Source organism: Ipomoea triloba, chromosome 4, assembly GCF_003576645.1.
Source record: "Ipomoea triloba cultivar NCNSP0323 chromosome 4, ASM357664v1".
Lineage (NCBI taxonomy): Eukaryota > Viridiplantae > Streptophyta > Magnoliopsida > Solanales > Convolvulaceae > Ipomoea > Ipomoea triloba.
Genome location: NC_044919.1, coordinates 35,902,481 through 35,927,571, shown reverse-complemented (window position 1 = coordinate 35,927,571; position 25,091 = coordinate 35,902,481). Strand labels below are relative to the sequence as shown.

General features: G+C 35.9%; 1 pseudogene; it reads right to left on the bottom strand.

Annotated features, from left to right (window-relative positions):
* The window catches only part of LOC116016233, a 51,549-nt pseudogene extending 31,617 nt beyond the window's left edge, over positions 1-19,932 (bottom strand).
* Between the last annotated feature and the right edge of the window lie 5,159 nt (positions 19,933-25,091).

Sequence of the window (25,091 nt, the reverse complement as noted above, 5' to 3'; positions counted from 1 at the left end):
GGATCTCGAATCCCTAATTTCATAGGATCTTTTGCAAACTTGCAATATTTTGATTTATCCAATTTGGGATTTCAAGGGATGATTCCCCATCAACTTGGAAACCTTACAAGTTTGCACACTTTAATTTTGAAACCGAACTTTGATTATACGAATGATGGTCATAGTCCCATAAAGACTAATAGTCTTGACTGGTTGTCCAATCTTTCAAATTTACAGTTATTGGATTTGAGTTATGTTAATCTCAGCATGACACATAATTGGTTAGAGGCCATTAATATGCTTCCTTCCTTGCGTGAGCTTCATTTATCTGGTTGTGATCTGCCTAAATTATCTCAGTCACTTCGCCTTCTAAACAATTCTTTACTTGAAGTCCTTGATCTTTCCTCTAATGAGTTCAACACTGTTGTTCCTAAATGGATTTTTAATCTCAATAACCTTGTTTCTCTTGATCTAACATCTTCTGGTTTTCTAAGTCCACTCCCTGATGGCCCTTGGAACTTGACATCCATTATCACTCTTAACATCATTGATAATGAAATGAATGGTTCATTGTCTAGTCAATTGTTTCGTCTTAGTGGTTTGGTATCTCTTAACCTAAGAGGTAATCAATTTCAAGGTCCTTTGCCCAATGGTCCTTGGAACTTGACATCTCTAAGTGTTCTTGACATCTCTGAAAATAATTTGAATGGTTCATTACCCAATCAATTGTTTGGCCTTAGTCACTTGGTATCTCTGCGCATAAGTTACAATCAATTGCAAAACCCTTTACCCAATGGTTTTTCAAACTTGACTTTCCTTAAAAATTTGGATGCTTCTGGTAACTACATGAATTCCCGCATACCAAATCGGATTTACGATTGGACCAATCTAGAGTCACTTCGTCTGAGTGACAACCAATTGCAGGGAGCCATTTCAAACTCTATTTCCAATTTGACGTCTTTGTCTGCCCTTTCTCTCTCTGGAAATATGATTACTGGAGAGATACCAAATCAAATTGGAAATCTCAGCAAGCTGCAAGTGCTTTATCTCTATGGAAATATGCTTACTGGAGAGATACCAAAGCAATTTGGGATACTCAGCAAGTTACAAGACCTTGATCTTGCAAGAAATATGCTTACTGGAGAGATACCAAAGCAAATTGGGAATCTCAGCAAGCTTCAAGTTCTTTCTCTCTCTGCAAATATGCTTACGGGAGAGATACCAAAGCAATTTGGGATACTCAGCAAGTTACAAGAGCTTGATATTTCAACAAACAGGTTATGCGGAACTCTTCCTGAGAATTTGGGGTATTCATTTCCAATGATTGAAAGCTTGTACATTTCAGATAACAAGTTGGAAGGCATAGTGACTGAAAATCACTTTGTTAATCTCACAAAGTTAACCACTTTATATGCATCTGGAAATAGATTAACCATGCGTGTCAATCCAAACTGGACACCTCCCTTCCAACTTGATGAGCTTTATCTAAGTGGCTGGAATTTGGGTCCTCAATTACCTCTTTGGTTGCAATCTCAACATCAAATTTCTGCGGTGGACATTTCTAATGCTGGAATAGAGGGTGAGCTTCCAACTTGGTTATGGAACTTTTCTTCTCAAATTCAATTAGTTAATGTTTCACACAACCAATTGCGAGGCCAAATTCAAAATATATCATTTCACCCAACTAGAGAGATAGATATGCCTTTATCAATGTGCTTGAGCTCTAACCAATTTAGTGGTCCCTTACCTCGTATCTCTATCCACACAGATGTGTTAGACTTGTCAAATAATTCATTCTCAGGAAATATTTCCAACTTCTTATGCCATGCACAAAAGATGCCATATAAACTCAGAATACTTCATTTGGGAGGAAATGATTTATTTGGAGAAATTCCAGATTGTTGGATGCATTGGCCATATTTAGAAGTTTTAAATATGAAGGAAAACAAATTGATTGGAAGAATTCCAAATTCCATTAGGCTTTTGAGTAATTTGGAATCTTTGGACATGCACAATAACATGCTTTCTGGCCCTATACCACCACTGCAAAATTGCTCCTTCCTATTGAAAGTTGATTTGGCTGAAAATGGATTCACAGGGAAGATCCCAAGATGGTTGGGGACTTCTCTTTCATATTTGACAATTTTAAGACTTCGATCAAATAAGTTTAATGGTGAATTGTCTCCAGAGTTTTGTCATCTTACATCTCTTCGCATTTTAGACATTTCCAATAACAACCTCACTGGTGTGATACCTACGTGTCTTAAAAATCTCACTGCAATGATCTATGATGAAGTAGAATATATATTTGAAAGTGGGTATTCACCATCACCTTATGTGAGCTTTGGTGAAAGTGCTTTAGTCACTACAAAAGGACATGAGTACGAGTATTTCACTGTCATTCTAGCGTTGGTTGTCAGTATGGATTTTTCTAGTAACAACTTTAATGGGGATATTCCAATTGAATTGATGAATCTTGTGAAAATGAGATCTTTGAATTTATCAAGAAACAATTTGACCGGAAATATCCCCGTGGAGATGGGAAATATGAAGTTATTAGAATCCATTGATCTTTCAAGAAATCAACTTTCAGGAACAATTCCATCAAGCTTCTCAGATTTGTCATCATTGGCTGTTCTAGACTTGTCTTATAACAACCTATCTGGGAAGATACCTTCAGGTACTCAACTGCAAGGCTTTAATGCTTCGTGTTACATTGGCAACAACCTTTGTGGCCCTCCCCTCTCAAAAAGTTGTAGCAGTATTGATGATGGTAAAATTCCTAAAAATGAAAACAAAAGAGATGATGGTTGTGAAGTGGATTGGTTTTATGTTAGCATGGTTATAGGATTTGCAGTGGGCTTTGGGTGCATCTATGGCTCTTTGTTACTTGTAAAATCTTGGAGAATTGCTTATTTTCAGTTTTTAGATAAGAAGTTGAAGTCTTTTTTAGTATGGGCACATGCTTTGAGTGCTTAATGCTTCTAGCTAGTGTTCTTAAGTGTTAGAATAAAGATTGAAGTTTGTGATTAAATGTATCTTTTTATCATGTACCACTCGTTGTAACATACATTGTTGTAATTTTAAACTTCTCTTTTATATATGTTGTACAAGTATTCTGCAATAATATATATAGTCTTAGAACATTTTCCTATGTACATGTGCATTTACCAAGCAAGCATGCTCAGTGATAAATCAGTACTTCGAATATAAAATAGATACTCTGATCTGTGAACTAGAAAAATCAAAGGCTGTATTGAAGAAAAAGGCCACAGCATAGCCCTGAGAATGTCTAACAGATTAGAAGTAGAGAAATCAATCATATATAAATTGATGGAACATAGGATCAAGTTCCATTGCAGTCAGGGCTTAACGTGCGGTCGGTACGAATGCACAATTAAGTATGCAAAAACGTACTAATAGTGTTAGGAAATGCATTACAATGAAATGCACTAATGCACCACAAAAGCACACCATACCTCACCACTCTGTGTGGTGCATTTATGCGTACCTAATGATCCGTTTTGTAGTCCACTGATGCATTTCATTGTAGTGCGTTTTTGCATACCTAATGATGCATCCGCACCAACCACACTACAAATAATTCCTCTACTTTTTCAATGTTTCGCTTCAAAATACACTTCAGACTATATCACTTATACACAAAAATATAAAGTATCAAAAAGCCTGGTTATGCTAGTTCTTTAATAACAGTGAAAACATTCTTGCTTTATCTGTCGCCTTTTCTAACTATATATATGGATTGTGTAACTCCAAAAGCAGCTCAAGAGACGCCAAGGACCATTTATCTTTAGTGTGTGCAAATACCTTCTCATTCAGAGAGTCTATAATTATGCTTATGCTACCAAAGCCATAAATTTGATGACCATCATGTATCCTGCCTGGCTTTGGCTGAATACCAAATTAAACCATTCTGCTGACTGCTGAGCATGAGCTTTGGTCCACTGTGTTTACCCTCTCCTTGGGCCCACCGCTCAAGTTTTCAAAAACATGTTCTTGAGCTTGGAGTTAATTCCAGCAATGGTCCTTTGACTATGTTGATTTTCCAAAATTAGTCATCGACTTTTAATTTGGATAATTTAGGTCCCTTGACTTTCAAATTCTTTTCAATGTTGGTCCTTTCATCAAATTTTGGGTAAGTTGAGGTCAAATGAAGGGGTAAAATTATCTATTCACATGTTTAGTGTATTATTACTCGTATTTCTCCTGTCCTATACGCTATATATATATATATATATATATATATATAATCTCAGTCGAAGAGACTTCGACTGAGATTTTGCTGGAATTAACTCTTGAGCTTGTGCTGCTGCCTTGGTCTCAAATTGCCTCTTTTCAAGCGCTCTGAGATAACTTATATTCTCTCTTAAATCTGGCTGGACTACCTCCATGCCTTTAGCAGCCTGGTTCACCATATTCATACCAACAAAAAGCCTACACTGGATATGATCATTTCCAAGAAGTTGAGGTGGCAAAAGTTCCATCCAACCCTGAAAACCATTTAGTCACTTCTTCAAAGTGGAAACTTGAACACAGCCAATGGTATAAAACACAGTCATATCATCACTATCACAGAAACCAAAAGAGTTGTCTTGCAACAGATTCTTCCATGAGGAAACAATCTCCAATCCATGTGTAGGATTTTGAAGTGGGTCCCATCCCTTAAATAGGGGGTGTTTGGCAAACGGCTGATGGCTTATAGCTGATAGCTGGTTGGTTTAGCTAGTAGTTGATGGCTGATTGCGTTAGCTGGTTTGACCAGCTGGTTGTATTAGCTGGTTATAAAAAACTGTTTGGTAAATTAGCTGGTTACTAGTAGCTGATTGAATGTAAAATGACATTTAAGGGTATGCGTGTATTGTATTATTTCAACTTTTAAATATAACAAACCCACCACCCATTTATAAGTAAATTCCATTGATTTTAAAGGACAAAATAGTCAATATACTCATTAATCCCAACAAGCTAATAGAAAAAGCTACATTTATTAGCTTTTCAATTTTCAGCTTATTGGCCCAATAAGCCAATACTAATAAGCCATTTACCAAACACTTCAAAATAGCTTATTGGTAGGTCAAAGAAGCTAAACTTGATCAAATAAGCTAAAATTTAGCTGATAAGCCAATAACCAAACACCCCCATAATCTAATAAATAGTGGTAGAGCATAGGAGCAAGCTATGGATGAAAAGTTACAAAGTTTATAATCATCAACATAGCATTGTTGCAAGTGTAAAATTAAAACTTGTTCGCAAGTGACTCAAGAGTCAATGTACCCTCTTTACTTTCTTCATTTATTCGGTCCAATTCATTCATAATATCTTCCATATTTTCAAGCTGCTTTTTCTTGCGAACATCCTCAGCTTGAAGTTTCTCCGTTTCTTTCTGTAAAGAATTCACGGTCTCCATCTCATTTCTCAAAAATGTCATAGAGAACATCTTCGTCTTTGGTCCGCGCCCCCTTCTCCTTGTAGTTACGGTAGTAAAACTCATCTTTATCAAAACCATTCTCCATTCCAAACCTTTCTATCTCGGCAAAAACTTGTGTGAGTTCGTCTCACCATGAGATGGGTCGGGTCGGGTCACGATGCAAATGTAACACTTATATGCACAAAAGTCATACTTATATGCTCAAATGTAATACTAATCAGGAATAAAATTTTTGTTACTTGGGTAAATGTAATACTTTTAAAGGAAAATACAATACTTTTACATTTCGATTTAAAAGTATTACATTTTTTCCACAAAAGTATTATATTTGCCCTTATAAGTAATTAAGGGGCATTTGTCAACATTACTAATTATGAAAAATGTATTACTTTTTCTCTAATAAGTAACAAAAATTGTATTCTTGATTAGTATTATATTTGAGTATATAAGTATGATATTTGCACATATAAGTATGACATTTGCATAGTGTTTTGACCCGACCTGACCCGTCTCACAAACAAGGATCCGTGAGACGGTCTCACACAAGTGTGACCATTATCTTAATTGGCATTTGAAGACTTTGAACAGAAAATTGACGAGTCAAACACGGACTAACACGTGCACTATCCGTCCATGTTTTGTAGTTTAATTTAGGTGTTTATCTTAAGAGTTCTACTATATGATCGAGCTCTCAAATCTTACTTTTAAAATTTTTCTTTTATATCACAGATACTAATAAATTACTTTTTACGTGGATCTCAATACAAATGTCTACATCAAAATTTGGTGTATGAGAGTAAAAGTTGAGAGTAGAAAATATGAGTATACATAGAATTTTCCTTATCTTAATTGGCATTTGAAGACTTTGAACAGAAAATTGACTAGTCAAAAACGGACTAAGACGTGCACTATCCGTCCATGTTTTGTAGTTTAGGTGTTTATCTTAATTGGCATTCGAAGACTTTGAACAGAAAATTGACGAGTCAAACACAGAAGATTCTTACAAAATATTGCAACTTGGCCAGTGACTCAGTGTTTATATATATATATATATATATATATATATATATATATATATATATATATATATAGCGCATATCGAGGGTGTATATATATGTATACATGCAGAAAATTGAGTAACAAATAAACATAAGCGAAGCATTCATAGAGCCGTTTATAAACTTGAAAAGCTTCTCTCATAATAATGGGGACTTGGGTCCATAAAATTAGTCATTTCTTGTTCATATTCTTCCCCATTATAGTTATGGAGTTGTGCGTTTGCAGCGGAAGAAACAACATCAGGGTTTGCAAAGAGGGGGAGATGAGGGCACTTCAAGGAGTTGGAAGATCCAATGAATCGACTCTCCTCTTGGATTGACGGATTTGATTGTTGCAGTGAATGGGAAGGAGTTGTGTGTGACAATACAACCGGTCATGTCACTGGACTCCAACTAGGAAATCCCCAACTTTGAATTTGAATTTGTTTATCCTCCAAAAGGTACACTCAGTCCTTGTTTGCTTGAATTGAAACAGTTGCGACACCTCGATCTTAGTGACCTTTATAATTATTTTAGTGGATTTCTGATGGCGTGCAGAACACATTTACATCTTCATTATGATGGCCACAATTCACATGCATGTGTTTTGTATTTACTGTTTATTTCTTTTTCCCATGCACTGTTATTTTCTATGTGATGTTTACCCTTCCCAACTTCCTAGCAGTTATTTCTCTTGCTTTCTTCCAGTAAGTCTATCTATAAAACCTCTTTTGTAAGCTTCTGATGAGACATTGAATATTTTATAAAGAATTATCCTGTGTTTTGTTATCTCAGCTTCAATTGCTCTTTTTTCTCTTGTTTCGTCCTACATCAATTTCAAATTTCAAATTTCATAGGATCTTTTGCAAACTTGCAATATCTTAATCTATCCAACTTGGGATTTCAAAGAATCATTCCCCATCAACTTGGAAACCTTACAAATTTACACACTTTAGTGTTGCATAATTCTTACTTTGATAGGAATCTCATAAAAGCCGATAGTTTTGAATGGTTATCAAGCCTTTCAAACCTACAACTATTGGACTTGAGTAATGCCAATCTTAGAATGGTGCATAATTGATCAGATATGATTAATATGCTTCCTTCTCTGCATGAGCTTCACTTAACTGATTCTGATCTTCCTAAATCATATCATCCATTTCACTGTAACAATTCTTCACTTCAAGTTCTTGATCTTTCCTTTAATGAATTTAACTATGTTATTCCTAGATGGATATTCAATCTCAATAATCTTGTTTATCTTGATCTATCATATTGTGGTTTTCTAAGTCCATTCCCTACTGGTCATTGGAACTTTACATTCCTTAGGACTCTTAACATTAGGGGTAATGAAATGAATGGTTTGTTACCTAGTCAATTGTTTGGTCTTAGTTGTTTGGTATCTCTGAAGTTACATGGCAATCATTTTCAAGGTCCCTAGCTAGCTTGTCCAGTAGTCGTCTTTGGAACTTGACATCACTTAGGGTTCTTGACATCTCTAATAATGAATTGAATGCCTCTTTACATAGTCAGTTGTTTGGTCTTAGCCACTTGGAAGCTTTGTACATAGCTTCTAATGTATTTCAAGATCCTTTACCTAGTGGTCTTTCAAACTTGACTTCCCTTAAAATCCTTGATGTCTTAGTAACCATTTGATGAATTCCCAAATGCCAAATTGGATCTATGATTGCATCAATCTAGAATCACTTAACCTTAGAGACAACCAATTGCAAGGCACAATTTCAAATTCCATTTCCAACTTGACTTCTTTGTCTACTATACCCTTGATCTCTCTGAAAATATGCTCATGGGAGAGATACCAAAGCAAATTGGGAAACTCAGCAAGCTAAGAGTGCTTGATCTTTATGAAAATATGATTACTAGAGAGATACCAAAACAAGTTGGGAAACTCATTAATCTAGAAGTGCTTTATCTCTTTAGAAATATGCTTACTTGAGAGATACCAAAAGAAATTGGGAAACTCAGAAAGCTACGATTGCTTAATCTCTATAGAATTATGCTTACTGGAGATATGGCAAGTCAAATTGGGAAACTCAACAAGCTACGAGGACTAAGACAACTTGATATTTCAAGAAACAAGTTCTTCGGACATCTTCCTGAGAGTTTAGGACATTCATTTCCACTGATGCAAAGTCTGTACATTTTTGGTAACTTGTTAGATGGAACAGTGACAGAAAGTCACTTTGCTAATCTCACCAAGTTAAGGTATTTTGATGCATTCGAAAATAGAATAACCATTAGTGTCAGTCCAAATTGGACTCCTCCCTTCCAACTTTATGAGCTTTATCTAAGTGGTTGGAATTTGGGTCCTCAATTTCCTGCTTGGTTGCAATCTAAGCATCAAATTTATGACGTGGACATATCCAATGCTGGAATAGAGAGTGAGGTTCCGACATGGTTTTGGAACTTTTCTTCTCAAATACATTTGGTTAATCTGTCTCACAACCAATTTCGAGGTCAAATTCAGCATATTTCATTTCCGTCACCTAGCTAGAGAGATGAGTACCTTATTAGTGTACTTGGGTTCTAACCAACTTAGTGGCTCCTTACCTCGAATATCAGTCCACATTACCGAGTTAGACCTATCCAACAACTCTTTTTCAGGAAATGTCTCTGACTTCTTGTGTCAAACACAAAATGTGCCTTTTGACCTCAAAATACTTCATTTGAGAAGAAATGATTTATCTGGAGAAATTCTCAATTGTTGGATGCATTGGCCACACTTAAGAGTCATAAATATGGGGAAAAACCAGTTGATTGGAAGTATCCCAAATTCCATTGGGTTTTTGAACCAATTGAAATCTTTAGACTTACCTAAGAACATGCTTTCAGGCCATATACCCTCATCATTGCAAAACTGTACCCATCTATTGAAAATAGATTTTGGTGAAAATGGATTCACAGGGAAAATCCCAAGATGGTTGGGGACTAGACTTTCATATTTGACAGTTTTAAGGCTTCAATCAAATAAGTTTTATGGTGAATTGCCCCCAGAATTTTGTCTTCTCACGTCTCTTCACATTTTAGACCTTTCTAATAACAACTTCTTTGGTGCAATACCTAGTTGCTTTAAAAATCTCACTGCAATGATCATAGAAAAAGAGATTCAAGATGCAGACTTCCAGATGTGGTATTCATTTTATACATGGGCTGCTTTTGGTGAAAGTGCTTTAGTGACAACAAAAGGACATGAATATGAGTTTAGTACCACCATTCTATTGTTGTTTGCTGGCATGGATCTTTCAAGTAACAAATTTACTGGGAAAATTACAATTGAATTGATGAGTCTTGTGAGATTAAGATCCTCGAATTTATCAAGAAACAACTTGACGGGAAATATCCCCATGGAAATGATCAACATGAAGCTATTAGAATCGCTCGATCTTTCGAGAAATCAACTTTCTGGAAAAATTCCATCGAGTATCTCAAGTTTGTAGACACTAAGGTCCTGTTTGGTAAATGACTGTTAGCTGATTGGGTTGGCTGTTTGGGTTAGAAGGTATGATTTGTTGATAACATTGGCTGATTGTAGAAAGTTGTTTGATAAATTAGCTGTTAGTTGATGGCTGTTTGGTATAATTTCTTTTCTGAAAAACCTATTTGAAAAGGCTACTTTGAGTAGCCTTTTGAATTTTAGCATTTTGAAGTTACAAAAAGCTTATTATTTACCAACTAATAGTGGTCAAATAAGCCAAAATTGGCTGATAGGCTGATTATTTACCAAACAGGACCTAAGTGTTTTGGACTTGTCTTATAATAGCCTAACTGGGAAGATACCATTGGGTACTCAGCTTCAAGGTTTTAATGCTTCATGTTACATTGGCAACAACCTAGCTTTGTGGCCGTCCACTCTCACAAAAGTGTATGTAGTTCTGATGATGAAGGTGAAATTTTTAAGCATGAAAACAATGGAGATGATGATAGCTCTGAAGTGGACGTGTTTTATGTTAGCATGGGTATAGGATTTGCAGTGGGCTTTTGGGGGATGTGTGGCTGTTTGTTTCTTGTGAGACCATGGAGGATTGCTTATTTTAAGTTCTTAGATAACAAGTTGAAGTCACTTTTTGCATGGCTACATGTTCTGAGAGCTTGATATGATGCTTTTAGTGTTCTTCTACAATAAGTGCATTTACCAAACATATGTTAGGAATTTAAATGTATTGTATATTTGTTCTATCATAATCCTTGTAGAAATAATGCTTTGTATAAGAGGGGAGAGTCGATTATGGCTGACCACTTGGCACTTGCCAAAAGTGGGTTCGAATGGCTGAATGGTTCGATTTGCTGTTTTGCGTGAGGGTGAACACATGTAAATCCAAGGGCGTTGTACAGATTAAGTAAAGCATGCATGAATTGTGTGGACCATGGTCTACATTGTGAACCATGGATATAAAGAACATTTTTAATAACTAAAAGTACATTATTTGTGTATTAAATGGATATTATTTAATATTAAAAAAAAATATATTATTTAATAATATATCAAATAATGTATTTTATGTACACAAATAATGTATTTTTAATATATTAAAAATGTACATTTTATTTATGGTCCACACTTCTATGTGGACCATAGTCCATGTAATAATGATTGATAATGGCAAATTTTACTATGGACTATGAACACACAAAAAATACGAAATTTGTTAAAATATAACGGCTACCGTGTAAAGAAACGGTGCTATTTTCGGACCAATGTCCACAGTATAACAACCGCTTGATAATTGAGTCAATTTATATCATGGACCAAGATACACATAACATTATGGACCTTAGATTGAAACAACAAGGTACACAATTCATACTTGTAGGGGTGTTTGGTTGGAGGGAGGAAATTAGGTGGAAAAAGAATTGCAATTTTATGGGAGATTAAAAATGTGGAAATAAAGTGGTAATTTAAATTTCAGTGTTTGGTTTGCAGGAATAGAATTACTGCGAATTTCAATTCCATTGTCCATTATCTTATTTTTACAATATCTTGTAATTAAATATCAAAGTTATAGTACAAAATAATGTTATATATTTATTTACCAAGTATTTTATTAATACTATGAAAAAAAATTTTAAAATAATTTGAAGCTAATTATATTAATTACTTGGGGATTGGTTGACAAAGAGAGTACTCAAATAACCCAACAAATTGAAGCGGAATCACTCTATTTTACTCTTATTAAATTAAATAAATTAATAGTTACACCAAAAAATGATACATATGTATTTCTTTAATACCATGAAAAAAATAAAAAAGAATAGTTTGAAACCAATCATATTAACTACTTGGGGATTTGTTGACAATGAAAGTACTCAAATAACCCATTACCCAGCAAATTGAAGCGAGAAACTACATTTTAATATCTTTGGAATACATAATATTTTAAATTTTTAAATTTTTATTAATTTATTTAATCTTTTTTCTTAAACTAGGGATTTCTTTATCCACAATAACTCATTCAACAATAATGGTTGAACCAAATGAACTCCAAGTAGAACACCTAAAGGAAAGTCCATAGCTCCTATATCATAATCTCATTGCATGACATTGTCATCTATGCTACTAACAATAACTACCAACAATAACCGAATTACAAATAACACACTACTAACAAAAAGGAAGAAAACAAATAGTAAAGATTGAGACAATGACAATGTTACTCAAAAGAGAATTAAGAACACTTAGAAAAATTCAAATTAAAAAGAGTATTTATTTATACTATCATTTTTATACCAAATATTTAGACTATTGATTTTACAAGGTTGCAAACATTTATTTTAGTAATAATTATAATGAATTTTCTATATTATCTTGGATTCATATACTTTGATGAGTTAGATATTTAAATAAAAAAAAATTGACATTCAATTACCATGTATAAACTTCTCCTATATAATCTTGCATTGATATACTTTCAAATATTTATTTAAATATAAACATTGGGCATTAACCCATTCGCGCAATGCGCGTATAAAACTAGTAAAATACATACACATGAACCATGGTTCATAGTGCAGTGTGAATCTTGGTCCATGATATAAGGATTGGATAACTAATGAGAGCTAAGGCATTAATTTGGAGGAAAATATGTGTGTATATATATATATATATATATATATATATATATATATATATATGTATATTTTAAAAAAAAGAGGGAGATTTATATCGTAGATCAAGATCCGCATAGTATTATGGACCCTAGATCAAAACGATGACGTTTTGATATTTAAATTTTAATATATTCCGCACTTTCTAGTTTCTCATGTTTCTACACAAATATTAATATATTTCAGGTACAAATACTAATATTGTAATATATTTAAGATACAAAATTTTATAATACAAGACACATACACATGTTATATATTTACTTATTTTCAAGTCTGATTTAGGTAGAGAATTTATGTTCTATAGGAACAGAATTTCACAATGTAAGACATAAATTCATAGCATAAGACACATAATATGTTGTGTTTTACACAACTATTAATCTATTTCAAGTACAGAATTCATACTCTTAATATATAGAATTTCATAATACAAGACACAAAAACTTACAACACGAAACACATACACATACATGTTATATATTTTGTTCCAAAGTACATAATCCATATTCTTAAAGTACAAGAATTTCATAACACAAGACACAAAACTCACAACACGAGACACGTCCACGTACATGTTATGTATTTTGTTCTAGGTATAGAATCCATATTCTTAAGATACAAAATTTTATAATACAAAACACAAAAACTCACAATACAAGACACAAACACATGCTTTACAGTAACCAAAAAATAAAAAACAAAACAAAAACAAAAACATGTAACATGAAATGAACAACAAATGATCGCAGTCAAAATTAGAATTCAAAAATGGTATCATACGGGACCAAGGTCCACAGTACACCACTGATCCTGATCCTAGCACAAGAAGGATTCAATAGAGTAACGCTAAAAACTTAGTTAGCTTGAAGAACTAGTACTCCTTCAATAAAGAATTGGCTTCAATCTCCCGATCTTCAGAATTTATTAATTGCTTTTTTGTTTTTTTAATAAGAGTCAAATAGGATACTGAGTTGTACACAAAATTGCAATTAAGTCATCAAATGATTTTTTTTTCAAGAGACCAGTAAATTATTTGACCTGATGTGCTGTTATCAATTTTAAAATATTTTTTAAATTAAATAATTAATTATAAAAAAAAAAAAAAAAAACTGCCGGCCACGTCTCCGGCCGGCTTTTTCTCCATAGCCGGCAGTTTTTTTCTTTTTTTCCTGAATTAAACAAATGAGATTAGCTTATCCGGCCGGCTTTTTGTTGGTATTTAAAGACTTTGATCGCGAATTCGACGAGTCTATCACGGAGGTATAGAAAAATATTGTCCCTCTTGGTATCTGGTCACCTACAGAGTATATTTATATTTATATTTATATTTATATTGAATATTAACTATATATAAAATATATATTTCCTTGTGTGAGCTTCAAAAAATTGAAACTAAAGGTGCATCACTTTGATATTTAAGATGCCTCCACTGAGGTCACCTAAAGTTGCATCACTTTGATATTTAAGATACCCTTCCTCTTTGGCTTCACATGGGAGACTATTCGCATGTGAACTATTCCCTATATAATTAAATAAATGTATACTTTGAATGTACCCGGTACGTTCGCTCCGGGTTGAACCCGGGTTCTCCCGAAATTCCTCCCACAAAGAGAACTCACTTGCCACTTGAGCTACCCCACTGGGTTTTTGAATTTTATTATCTAAATATATAATACTTTGTAAAAAAAAATAAAAATTATCCATGCATCACACAAGCAATTTACTAGTCTATAATTATATATATAGTGTAAGTATATTGATTGATTGAGTAGGATTTTGTTGAGGTAGAGATCACGGGACCATTTGTATCGGTCCCCTACGGACGACGCCGATGTTGGTTTTATTGATTACAGGATAGTCAATCGACAGGGCTAACATTACAGATCGAATAAATAGAAGACAAATATTTGAAGGAAAAAACAATGTCCCAGCATGTGTATATATACAGTTATCATTCAAGGTAAAACGAACCAACTGAACATATATTTTTCCCTTTTGAAACTATTAAAAGTTTTCTCATCATGGGGACAACTTTACCTCAAATCAATCACTTTCTGCTCACCTTCCTCACCTTTGTAGTTACGGGGTTGTGCATTTGTAGCGGAAGCAACAATAATACTGGGATTTGCAAGGAAGAGGAGAAACAGGCGCTATTGTGCTTCAAGGAGGACTCAAAAATACAAAGGAATTGGGTTGATAGAGCTGATTGTTGCACTGAATGGGAAGGAGTTGTGTGTGATAATGTAACCGATCATGTCATTGAACTCCATCTATCAACTAATGAGGATAATCTTCATAGAGGTAAACTTAGTTCTTGTTTGCTTGAAGTGAAACAATTACGTTACCTCGATCTTAGTGGTCTCAATTTCAGTGAGTCTCACATCCCGAATTTTCTAGGATCTTTTGTAAATTTGCAATATATTTATCTATCTTCCACAAGGTTTGAAGGAATCATCCCCCATCAACTTGGAAACCTTTCACATTTGCATACTTTACGTTTGGGAAATTATGCTCTCAAAGCTGACAGCCTTGATTGGCTATCCAGTCTCTCAAATTTAAAAGTATTGGACTTGTCTTTAGCTAATCTTAGCATGGTACATAATTTGGCAGAGGTGATTAATATGCTTCCTTCCTTGCATGAGCTTTACTTAAGTGGTTGTCATATTTCAAAATTATCACACCCACTTGGCCATAACAAATCTTCACTTCAAGTCCTTGATCTTGGATATAATAAATTCAACACTGTCATTTTTAGATGGATATTCAACCTTGATAGTGTTATTTCACTTCAACTATCTCGTTGTGGTTTTCTAAGTCCGTTTCCTGATGATCCTTGGAATTTGACATCCCTTACAACTCTTGACATCCATGCAAATCAATTCTATGGCCATCTTCCCAATAGTCTTTGGAACTTGACTTCTTTGTCAGACCTTTATCTCTCTTCAAATATGTTCACGGGGGAGATACTAAAGCCAATTGGAAAACTCAACATGCTGCAAAGTCTTTATCTTTATAACAAGAAGTTGTATGGACCACTTCCAGAGAATTTAGGATATTCATTTCCAATGTTAGAAACTCTTCACATTGGGGATAACATGTTAGAAGGCATAGTGACGGAAAATCACTTTGTTAATCTCACCATGTTGAGGCATTTAGAAGCATCTAGAAATAGATTAACGCTGAATGTTAGTGTAAATTGGATACCTCCTTTCCAACTTGGTGAGCTTTATCTAAGTGGTTGGAAGTTGGGTCCTCAATTTCCTACTTGGTTACAATATCAATATAGTATTTTCGAGTTGGACATATCTAATGCCGGAATACAGAGTGAGGTTCCAAGTTGGTTTTGGAGATCTTTTCAATGTCGTTTCCTTAATCTTTCACACAACCAGTTGCGAGGTAAAATTCAAAGTGTCTCATTGTTAAAGCAAACTCCATATGCATTTGTGTACTTGAGGTCTAACCAATTTAATGGTCCCTTACCTCGTATCTCTAGCAATACAATGGAGTTAGACTTGTCAAATAATTCCTTTTCAGGAGATATCTCTAACTTCTTATGTCATGCTCAAAATGTGCCATATAAGCTTAAAATACTTCATTTGGGAGGAAACCGATTATTTGGAGAAATTTCTAATTGTTGGATGCACTGGCCAAAGTTAAAAGTCATAAATATGGGCAATAACCAACTGATTGGAAGCATCCCAGATTCCATTGGGCTTTTGGATCAGTTGAAATCTTTGGATATGCACAAGAATATGCTTTTTGGCCCTATACCTCCATCATTGCAAAATTGCACCCTTTTGTTGAAAATTGATTTGGCTGAAAATGGATTCACAGGAAAGATTCCAAGATGGTTAGGGACTAGACTTTTAGATTTGACAATTTTTAGACTCAAATCAAATAAGTTTTATGGTGAATTGCCTCTAGAATTTTGCCATCTTAAATCACTTCGCATTTTGGATCTTTCCAATAACAACCTCTCTGGTGTGGTTCCTTGGTGTCTTAAAAATCTCACTGCAATGATCAATGAAGAGGCGATTCAAGATAAAGAGTTTGATATGGGTTATTCATTTTATGCATGGGGATTTGGTGAAAGTGCTATAGTGACAACCAAAGGGCGAGAATATGAGTATTACACCATCATTCTAACGTTGTTCGCTGGCATGGATCTTTCAAGTAACAATTTTTCTGGGGACATTCCAATTGAATTGGCCAATCTTGTGAGATTGAGATCCTTAAACTTATCAAGAAATAACTTGACAGGAAGTATCCCCATGGAGATGGGAAACATGAGAGTCTTAGAATCTCTTGATCTTTCAAGAAATCAACTTTCAGGGAAAATTCCTTCTAGCTTCTCGAGTATGTCCACTCTAGCGGTTTTGGACTTGTCATATAACAATCTTTCTGGGAAGATACCTTCAGGTACTCAACTTCAAGGTTTTAATGCTTCATGCTACATTGGCAACAACCTCTGTGGCCCTCCGCTCTCACAAAGTTGTAGTGTTGATGATGGCAAAATTCCAAAAAATGAAAATAAAGGAGATGATAGTTCTGAAGTGGATTGGTTTTATGTTAGCATGGCTATAGGGTTTGCAGTGGGCTTTTGGGCGGTCTGTGGCTCTTTGTTTCTTGTGAGACCTTGGAGGATTGTTTATTTTCAATTTTTAGATGACAAGTTGAAGTCTGCTTTAGTATGGGCACATGCTCTGAGGGTATAATGTTTCTGGTGTTCTCTACTGTTAGGAATCTATGCATATTGAGATTTATGATTTAGTGTATGTATCTTCTAGCTAGTCCCTTATTGTAATTTTTCACGTTACACTCATTATCATAATTATGTAACATAGTGTAACTGTAAACCTATCGTTTGCCTGTGTTGTGCAAATCTTTTGTAATACTACAATGAGTTTACATATTTTAGTTTTCAGCCAATTACGCATTCATTTTAATTACTACTACAATAAGGCTTTTAGTTTACCAAGCATTAGGCATGGTATTTTGTATTCATCAACACTAAACCAGACACAAAAATAAGAGATTACTGAAGGATTGATCGGTTAAGGACCTGTTATATTTCGTGCCTTAACAAGTCAATCCATTAAACATATTAATAATCTGTTTAATCCGTTAATAGTATCGTGACACATATATATAATCATGATCAAAACAGTTTTCCAAGGTGACAATATGCAGTATGCGGACATATCACTAGGGTGCCAAGCATGAAGTACACTTTAATTTGCAACGTACAATGTATAGTTTGATAGCATGTTTCAAGCTTCTGTCCCAATAAGAGCCGCCAAGGATGAACCCAAGAATGGATTGGAATGGTCTCTCGACGAGGATCCCATGAATCCACAGCAGCTGATAATTTCGGCAAAACAATGTTATCCAGAATGGTGTTAAGGACTACACGAGGCAATAGCTTCTCCCAGGAATCCAAAAATCGAAGCATAGGTTCTGGATCCATAGCCTGCCAAGTGTTGGTCCCAGATATTCTTACAACAGGAAAAACTACTTCCATAAACAGCTGACAATAAGGAGATGTCATATCATCATTATCACAGAAACCAAAAGAGTTGTCTTGCAACAGATTCTTCCATGAGAGCATCTACATCAATGAAGATTTGTTGGTTCTTGGAACAGTGTAATAGCAAAGCAAGTGTTTTGAACTGATGTAGTGGTTAGTTTATTGTCAAAATGCATTCCTGCAAGTGCTTGGTTAATGTCAGAAAACAAAAGAATAAAAAAATAGAGCAGGGCCCTGCTTGTGGGCGATTGAGAGTGGCCAGCTCAATCTTCATCTAATTTTTTTTTTTCGTTTTTTTCTTTGTTTTTCTTTCCTTTTGGTTTCATTTCTGATTTCTGTTTCGCTTCTTCTTCTACTTTTTTTTTTCATTTAATTTGTTTGTTTTTTATTATTTTATTATTTTTGTTTCAATTTTTTTTATAAAATATCAAATTTAATATTTTTGAATGATTTAATTATAATTAAAATTTAAAATGATTAAAATAAAAAAGTAACAACGAAAATTAATTAAATGTTTGTAATAATTAAATGTAGGTATGTTTATTTTAATTAGTTTTTATAATTATAAATTTATAATTCAAATAAATAAAGAAATAATTAAAATATAGGATAGAAAATGGTGGGTCCACAAAAAACTAAGAAATAACTCAAACTAGTGTGGAGAAGAGTTATTGTGATTGAATGAGATAGTGGATGATGAGGTGGAAGCTGGGGCCCACAAAAAACTGGAGAATAAACCCCAACTGATAAGGATGCTCGAGGAAACAATCTCTAATCCATGTGTAGGATTTTGAAGTGGGTCCCATCCCTTAAATAATCTAATAAACAGTGGTAGAGCATAGGAGCATGCTATGGATGAAAAGTTACAAAGTTTATAATCTTCAACATAGCATTGTTGCAAGTGTAAAAACTTGTTCGCAAGTGACTCAAGAGTCAATGTACCCTCTTTACTTTCTTCATTTATTCGGTCCAATTCATTCATAATATCTTCCATATTTTCAAGCTGCTTTTTCTTGTGAGCTTGAAGTTTCTCCGTTTCTTTCTGTAAAGAATTCACGGTCTCCCTCTCATTTCTCAAATCTCGATTTTGTATGTCAAATTCTTCTAAATCAACAATCAGCCTGATGCTGTGCTGACGTTCAGGCATAAGAATATCATTTTCCGTTGCTTTTTCTTCAGTACCATTTAAGTTCTTTAGGTTTGTGAGAACCCGAACTTGTGGACCCCTCATATCAAACACCTTTTGAACAACGTGCTGCTGCTGTTTCTTCTTGGCCAGCAATAATTCTTCTGCTGTTATGCAAACCTTCTTTTTTGAAGCTTGCTTCATACAGAGCTTGTCTCTTTTGAGGGGCTGAGCAGGAGGAGGGCCAGACAACATTGCTTCGGATTCTTGAAGTGGTGGCACCTTAATTTCTTTGTAGTGATTGAAACCCATTCCCATGTTCTTGGGGCGCAACTTTGATTCAATAGGAGCTGTGATACCTTGTTCATTCTTGCGAAGGCCACCTCCCTTATAACCCATCTTTTCAAGCAACTTCATCCCAATCCCCTTAGTGTGCTTCTCAAAGGATCCAAGCCCAGAAGATGATGCTCCAGTCCCCAGGCCTATCATCATCCTTAAGATCACTATCAATATGAATTTCCAGGTCTTTCTTCCGCGGCTTTTTGGCCCTTCCCTCCTCAGGATCAGCAAAAATGCCATAGAGAACATCATCGTCTTTGGTCCGCGCCCGCTTCTCCTTGCGGTTACGGTAGTAAAACTCATCCTCATCAAAACCATTCTCCATTCCAAACCTTTCTATCTCCTGCATGCCTGCTACCAGCTTATTAGGGCTTGATAAACTTGGAAGACGTACGGAAGAAGATTTCCCTCCCAACTTTAAGAAAACCCTTAGCTTCTAACTAATCTCCACCAAAACCTCAAACCAGCGACCACATACGAATCAAAGAATTGATGAGACCTTTGAAAATTGACTCATCTCAGAACTCAGAAGCAGGTATAAATAATGAATACAAGAAGAGGGAATAACAGCAAATTATAACCCCAGTAGGAATGGGAATAGGACTTAGCGGCAAATTAATACTTCTATATGAAAATTGTGATACTATTTAGGGTAAAATTGACTATTACTAATGATAAATATTGGAATACTTATAACTGAAATTATGATACTTACACACTCAGTTATCTACAATTCAACCCGTCTCATGAACAAGGATCCGTGAGATGATCTCATACAAGTTTTTGTTATTAATTATACATGATTATTATTGGTAGATTTTACATGAATATACTAAGTTAATTTTCAAATAAATATAATTGCATAATACTTATAAGTGCAACATTACTTATGAATGAAAATATAATACTTTTATGAAAAAAGTAATATTTTTTTTGAGAATATAAAAAAAAAAAAAAGAAGGTAATATTTTTACATTATATAAAAATATCACATTTGTCCTCAAAAGTATTATGCATTCCCTTATAAGTAACAAACATTTTGTCACATTTAATTTAGTCCTACTCTTTTAATTTTGTTACATTACATTCCAACTTTCATTTGTTTTCCAACTATCAAAAAGAAGGATTGGGAGACAATATCTTTTCCATAGTGTAATGCTTAGGTATATTAAACTTTTATTTTTTATGAATATATAGAAGAAATATTATGAACGTACTAAATAGGGAATAGAAATATATATGATGTGCCTGCAGTTTAGTGTTTATTATATATATTAAGTTTATCATATAAAATAAATATTATGAAAATAGTACACGATAAATGTTACTCCGTATTAAACATGATGCACTTGTAGTGTAATACTTATGTACATTAAACTTTATTTTTATGATCATATAGATTAATTGACATTACAAACCTGCTACATACTAAGTAAATGGAAATAGATATAATACATTTGCATTTTAGTGTTTATGTACATTAATGTTTAGATTTATGAATAAACCAATATTATAAACATAATAAATGAAAAATGTTACGGAGGGGTTGGGATTTTTCATGGATCATGACGCGATGGGAGTTTCGTTTAGAAGATTCCACTAATCTCTGGAGCCTCTAGGCTCCTCCCTTTCTCCAAAAAAAAAAAATAAATAAATATTATAAACATAATAAATGAAAAATGTTACAGAGTATTAAATACTCCGTATATATAATACAACTAGTGTTTTACCCGTGCGATGCACGGAAAAAATTTTGTTATTATGAATTTAAATAATAAAATTTAAAAATAAAAATATATTAAAATGTACAATATAATAATATGATGAGAACAATTATGTTTGTATTAGAGTTCACAAAATATAACTGTAGGAATACAAGAGTATATATACAAGAGAATCATAAGTAAACTAGGACTGAGAATCATAAGTAAACTAGGACTGAGACTTATAGTATGACTCTATTATGTAGAGTCCTAATACTCCCCCTCAAGCGGATGGTACGGAAGTAACCTGTAGCTTGTCACGTAAGAAGCAGAACCGGGGACCTGCGAGTGACTTGGTGAAAATATCAGCTAACTGATCCTTAGTAGAAATAAAGTGCACCTGAATGTCTCCTGCAGCTACTCTGTCTCTCACAAAGTGATAATCAATTTCGACATGCTTTGTGCGAGCATGAAAAATAGGATTAGCACACATATAAGTAGCTCCAAGATTGTCACACCAAAGTTTGGGCACTGGAAGAGGTGAAATTCCTATTTCTCGCAGCAAAGAGAGGATCCACAGAACTTCAGCACATACATCTGCAAGAGCTTTGTACTCTGCTTCAGTAGAAGATCGAGCAACAGTCCTTTGTTTCTTGCATACCCAGGACACTAGATTGGTTCCAAGAAACACAGCATGCCCACTAGTAGACTTTCTATCCGTAGGACAACCAGCCCAGTCAGAATCCGAGAATGCATGAAGCTCACCTGAACTTGACTTTCTCAATCGCAGACCCAAAGACATAGTACCTTTAACATACCTTAACACACGTTTCAGTTGTTCCCAGTGTGCAGTGGTTGGAGCATGCATGTGCTGACAAAGCAGATTAACTGCAAAGGATAAATCTGGTCTCGTGATAGTTAGGTACTGTAGTGCACCTGCAATGCTCCGGTATTGCGTGGGATCATCATATGGATCTGTACAGGTAGATATTGTCTTTGAAGTCGTAGTAGGTGTAGACACAGGTTTGCAGTCTGTCATACCAGCTCGTTTAAGTATGTCAGTCATATACCTGCGCTGAGAAAGCAACACTCCATCTGCACACTTGACTGTTTCAATCCCAAGGAAAAACCCAGGCTCACCAAGATCTCTAATCTTGAAAGTACTAGAGAGCTTGGAGAGCAAAGCCTCCAATGCACCATGCTCATTGCTCATAACAAGAATATCATCCACATAAACAAGCAGGTAAACAGTAGCCGATCCACGAGAATAATAAAATAACGAAACATCAGTTTTAGAGGCATTAAAACCAGCAGATAACAGAAAAGTGTGCAAACGAGTGAACCAAGCCCGGGGAGCCTGCTTCAAACCATACAGGGAGCGTTTCAACAAGCAAACATGATCAGGGTGCTGAGAATCAACATACCCCGGAGGCTGACGCATGTAAACAGTTTCTGTAAGATTACCATTAAGGAATGCATTATGCACATCCAATTGCCTGACTAGCCAACCAGAAGAAAGAGCAAGAGAGAGCAACAACCTGACTGTAGTAGGTTTAACCACCGGGCTGAAAGTGTCAAAGAAATCTTGACCCGGGACCTGATTAAACCCTTTAGCCACGAGCCTGGCCTTGTAGCGCTCAACAGATCCATCAGCCTTCCTTTTCGTGCGAAACACCCACTTGCAGCCAATAATATTCATAGACGCAGTGGGAGGAACCAAGCACCATGTCTGATTCTGCAACAAGGCATTGAACTCCTGATCCATTGCCTCCCTCCATTCAGAGTGTTTGACTGCCTGAGTATAACAAGTAGGATCAACAGAGGAAACTTGCACAGTCAAACCCGCAACCGGAGCCACAGACCGACTCCTAGTGGCCATGGAGTGAGACCTCTCCGTGGGACGCACAGTACGACCACGTGGCCGACCACGAGGCCTCTTCTGAGCCACATCAGCAGGAGGCGAGGGAGCTACCACAGATGGATCAGCCACAGGATGAAAAACAGATTCAGCCCAAGGTCGTGCAATAGATTCTGATGGAGCCTGCAAAATAGACTTAGCACCAAAAGGAAACACAGCTTCATCAAACCGCAATTGACGGCACACAAAAACTTTATTAGTACGCAGGTCCATGCACCTATAACCCCGAAACGAATCAGGATAGCCCAGAAAGACACATGGAGAAGACCTGTAAGACAGTTTATGACGATTATATGGCCGTAAGTGCGGATAGCACAGACAACCAAAGACACGAAGAAAGGAATATGATGGCTGAGATCTGTGCACTAAGACATGAGGACTAGAGTTATGGAGAGTATGCGAGGGCATTTTGTTAATAAGGAAAACAGCAGCCTCAAAAGCAAAATGCCAGAACCGAGACGGCACAGAGGCACGAGCCATAAGTGCTAGCCCGGTTTCAACCACATGCCTGTGCTTCCGTTCCACACGACCATTCTGTTCGTGTGTGTACGCACAAGATTGCCTGTGACTAATACCAAGCTGAACAAAAACAGAATGTAACTTTTTATACTCAGCCCCTAAATCAGATTGAACAGCTTTGATTTTACGATTGAAGGCACGTTCAACTAAACATCGAAAACGCTCAAAAACAGAATATATATCTGACTTTAATTTCATAGGAAAATACCAAGTATAACGAGAAAAGTCATCCACAAATAAAACAAAATAACGATAACCCTCAGAAGAGAGTACAGGAGCAGGGCCCCAAATGTCCGTATAAACTAAATCTAGCACATTCGAACTAACAGAGACAACACGTGGCAATGGGAAACGTGCAGATTTACCCATTTGACACGCAGAACACACAGTATGAGAAGTTTTATTCGACTCACTAACAGAACAAGACTCCAAGACTCGATGTAAAACACGCTGATGCGGATGACCCAAACGATCATGCCACGTAGACGCCGAAGCACGAGCAGAAATAAACGCGGAAGGTGAACCAGAAGGAACCGGCAAGGTATAGAGCCCACCGGAACTATTGCCCCGCAAAAGAATTTCCTTGGTCCGAATATCCTTCACAACAAAGAAGGAAGGGTGAAACTCAAAAAACACCTGATTATCCGACGCAAAGCGCTGAACGGATAATAAAGAGGCAGAAAGACGGGGAACATGTAAAATATGAGACAACTTAAGAGACCTAGAAGGCGTAGAAATAGAAGCATGACCCACGTTACTAATAAGTAAAGGCGTACCGTCACCAACACGTAAAGTGTCGTTACCACCATATTCTTCAGAAGTAGAGAGGGCAGCTATATCAGGTGTGGCATGATGTGTTGCACCAGTGTCAGGCAACCAGGTATGAGCAGTCACGTTATTCGCCGAATCACCCTGATGAATAAAATTCGCTTGCGGAGAAACAACATAAGGCAACTTGTAACAAGACAAAGCCGAGTGACCAAATGAACCGCAAATTTGACACTGGATGGAAGAGCCTCTGCCACGGCCTCTCCCACCGCCACGTGACTGCCGACCAGAACCGCCGCCGCCGCGCCATGCAGAACCTCCGCGACCGCGAGCAGAACTAGAACCAGCACGACCGAACGGTGCTCCGCCAGCCGAACGGCCTCCTCCACGACCACGCGACTGGCGACCTCCCTGAGCAGCGAAAGCCGCCGGTGCAGCACCTCCAGGCAATGCGTAATCATCACCGGCGATGAAGTCTTGCGCGCCCAGCAAGTCAGCAAGCTCAAGGAGCGTCACCGGATGTCCTCGAACCGCCAGCGAAGAGGTGACACCCTTGAACTCCGGTCGAAGGCCGTGGAACACGTACAGGTTCTGTTCTTC